The sequence below is a fragment of the Octodon degus genome, unplaced genomic scaffold (assembly GCF_000260255.1).
Source record: "Octodon degus isolate 3935 unplaced genomic scaffold, OctDeg1.0 scaffold00320, whole genome shotgun sequence".
Lineage (NCBI taxonomy): Eukaryota > Metazoa > Chordata > Mammalia > Rodentia > Octodontidae > Octodon > Octodon degus.
The window spans coordinates 1,051,411-1,055,341 of record NW_004524896.1 but is presented as its reverse complement, the minus strand read 5'-3'; the positions used below and the strand labels follow the sequence as shown (position 1 = coordinate 1,055,341).

At 48.9% G+C, this 3,931-nt stretch overlaps 1 pseudogene; it reads left to right on the top strand.

Annotated features, from left to right (window-relative positions):
- Window positions 1-2,873: 2,873 nt before the first annotated feature.
- LOC101569345 overlaps window positions 2,874-3,931 on the top strand; it is a 3,576-nt pseudogene continuing 2,518 nt past the window's right edge.

The window sequence follows — 3,931 nt, the reverse complement described above, 5'->3', positions numbered from 1 at the left end:
TTAAATCTGTTGCTTGGATTAACAAATATAGTTATGCAAGATTGAACAAATAATTGAACATTGTCTTCAAAATCTAATTAAATTTATAAAACCCTGGAAACACTGAAAAGGATTTCCCTAGGTTAAACAGGAACAAGCAACACACCGTGGAGTCTAAATTGTCAGCAAAATGGGGCTGCCCCAGGAATCGGGTCTGCATGTGTCATTTATGTCATCATTGTACTTGACTGCATATGCAGAAAACCAAAATTGTGTTCACCTGAACAGATCAGTAAAAGAGTTCTTTAGAAAGTCAGCAGGGGCTCCCCATGTTAAATCATAGGACAGTGCTCAATTGGATTGGAAAGTAACTTACAAGGAACCTGGAAGAAGCTTCCTGCTAACGAAGGAATACTGATGTCTTTGTCCCACGAATGAGGAAGACCAGAAAAAACCGTGTCCTGGGCTTCTGCTCAGCATTTCTCTGGAGACACAGGTGAGGGCACGAGGGTCAGATGAGGCAAACACAGAAATGACAGCGGTGACAGAGAGAGCTAAAGGAGGAGGGGGCTGCTGGCTCTTCAGAAATTCACAAAGACATTGTGTGAAGGCAGCTCGATTGTGTACACAAAAAACAAAAACAAACCTGCAGATGGCAGGACCTAGTAAACATATCACACTCCTGGATGCAAAATGAAAATGTACAACTACAGTCATTTGTGGACATGGGCAAAGCAGACAGAGCCGATCTAGCAGAAGAGACAGAGGAGCTCCTCAGCCTGTGTTTCCAGGAATTCCAGGGGTGAGAATACATACTGTGAGATGTTAAGAGGTGTTTCTGGGGTGAAGAGAGAGCCTAGGAGGGGATGAAGAGGGCAGAGAAGTTAGACCCAGAGAAGGCAGGGCATCAGCCGGCTCTGGGAGGTGAGCTAGGACAGTCTCCCAGGGGGCAGGGACTGAGGGACAGTGACCTTCAGAAAGCCATGTAACAAGACAGCAGGATGCAAGGACAGAGACCCTTAGTAAATATTAAGGAGAGAAGGAGGAAGAGAGGGAGATGAGCAATAAAAGAATTAAGATATGTTGAATACATGTAACCACCCCAGGCTGAATGTGAACAGAATTTCCTGAAACCTGTGCTCTGAAAATATTTCAAAAGAGAAAAAAGAACTCTAAAAATGAAAATGTCAGTGGGGTTCTCTCTTATCTCTCTCTGCTTCTCTCTCTGTGGCTGTCTCTGCATTTCTCTCTATCTCCTCTAACTCTTCTGTCTCCTCGGTCTCCTCTGTCTCTATCTCTCTCCCTCCCTCCCTCCCTCCCTCTCTCTACCTCCCTCCTTCCCTCCTTCCTAGCTGCTGTGAGCATCTTTCCCTGACCTTAGCTATGATGTTTCTGTCTCCCTATGGCCCTATGCGGTGGACCTGGGTGACTGTGCCCTACAATCCAGTGAGCTACTAGTTCAAATCAACCTTTCATCACTTAAGATTTTTCAAGTATTCTGTCCCACAGACAAAACACTAATGCATCTACCTTACAAAGAGTACTGAAGGGTGTTCTTGATGTTTCAACTGAAGGTACTAAACACAGCATGGGGCTGGAGCTGCTCAGTGTCTGGTACTGCTCTGCATCCGTCAGTCCCTGGCTATGGGCAACAAGAATCCAGCAAAACAGTGGCAACAAAAGCCCAGCAGCATGAAAGCCTTTCACTGAGCAGAACCCAGGGGTGAAGTGAGTGTGAAAGGCAATATATGATCTCCTTGATCAGAAAATTCGGGACATCGCTGAGTTGCAGGATGTCACAGTACAGGTTCTCTTATGTCCTGAGTCCTCACTGACCTTGAAGGGCTAGGGCCACAATGTTGGCTGCTATTCCTGAAGCCCTTATTTTTCTCTAATTTTTGGTCTGCAAACTTAAGTTGTTAATGTGCTGAGCTGTAAAAGGCTCAAGTCAACAACTTCAGAAATTGCCAGTCCTGCGGATAACCCACTACCATTATGGACTACTGGACTATATTGGATTACTTTGCTGAATTCACACACCTACAATATTTGAATGACCATGGAATACCCATCTCTGACAAAAGTAACAAAAAGGGGGACATAAATGAAGGACCATTTCGTAGTGAAAAATCTGTATATACAAAATAGGTAGCATAGATGTACAACTAATTTCTCTTAGTTTAATGAGAAGAAAGTTTTGAACTAATAATGTTTGACAAGATATCATGTCTGCATCTTGTACTATGAATACCTACTATGAAGACAACAATATGCAATGTATTAATTACTGTAACTGTCCTGCTAACCTGTTTTGAAAATGTCTCATTGCTATTTCTTTCTCAGTAAAATTAATATTAACAAATGAAAGGAAATACAGAGCGCTGCTGCACCACAGTTGCAGTGTAGAGTCACACCATCTCCTTGTGTAAGTCAAATGCAGCACAGCTGGGCTGGGGGTCACTGGCAGAACATTTGCCTAGCAGGTGCAGATCCCTGCATCTGGTTCACAGAACTGCAAAAGGATTGACAGGAAGGCCTGGAAGGTTTGGAAGGGTTGACAGGGGAGGAAACCTGTGGGAGGCTGAGAGGAAGGAGCACCATGCGGCAACCATGCCCTGGAAGGGCCAGCTCGGGAGGGCTCTGGGCCTGTTGGCTGCGTGTCCTGGCATCACTGAGGTGAGGAGCACTCAGGAGCCCTCGGAAGGAAGGGGAACTCCGCATCAGCCTGGAGCCCAGCCAGGTTCAGCCCTGGGATGAATCAGCCCGGTGACTGCGGATGTCAGTTCCACCTCCTGTTTGCCGCCTGGTGTGACCACCCTATGAAGGGCAGAAACTAACCCTCAGCTGCAAAACTCTGTGTGTCAGGCCCAGTGGTGTCATCTACGCACACAGTTGCACCTGGAGGCAGAAGACACCATGAACAGCACCCTCACAGCCCTGATCTGTATTGGTGAGAACGGAGCTGGGGTAGGGAATCCCTAGTCTGGAACCCCACAGCCAGGCTAGGAACCTTCAGGATATCAGGGGATTGGGAGGCTCTCTGGGGAGAGGACCTGCTCAGGCTCCAGGGCCACCCTCTCACAGGGAACTCTCTTCCAGGGCTGAGTCTGAATGCCAGGGCAGGAGTGCAGACAGGTGAGTGTGGCCTCAGCTGAACCAAATCCCTCATCCTCCTGGGGACAAGTGGCCACCCCTGGGCAATGGGGATGGAGCACAGCAGGTGTGGGCTTGTCCTGGGAGATCTGGAGGGTTCTGGGGCTAAGACTTGGGATCTGAGGGGAGGAGGACATCCTGGGACCCACCTAAGACTTTCCTGCAGGGACCCTCCACAAACCCATGCTCTGGGCTGTGCCGGGGTTTGTGATACCACAGGGGGAATCTGTGACCCTCTGGTGCAAGTGGACTCTGGGGGCCAAGGAATCTGGTCTGTACAAAGAGGGAAGCCAAGTGCCCTGGAGAAGACAGCCATCAGTGGAACTCAGGAACATGGCCAACTTCTCCATCCCATCCATGACAGAGCACCACGCAGGGCAATATAAATGTTACTACAGAACAGCTTCCGGCTTGTTGGAGCAGAGTGACCCCCTGGAGCTGGTGGTGACTGGTGAGAGGACACTCGGGGTTCCAGTCCCAGACTCTGCACTCAGGAAGGGATCTGCTCTGAGGGTGGTTCCCCTCTCACAGCCCATCCCTAGGAAGAGAGTGAGAAGTGTGAGTCCCTTCACACACTGCCTCCTTCTCTCCTAGTAGTCTACTGTAAGCCCAACCTCTCACCCCTGCCCAGCCCTGTGGTGACTTAAGGTGGGAATGTCACCCTCCAGTGAGTTAGAGCTGAGATTTGATGGTTCATTCTGACTGAGGAAGGAGAAAGCAGGCTCTCTTGGACCTTGGTCTCACAATGGGGTCTCAGTAGGCTGGTCCAGGCCCCGTTCCTTGTGGGTCCTGTCACCCC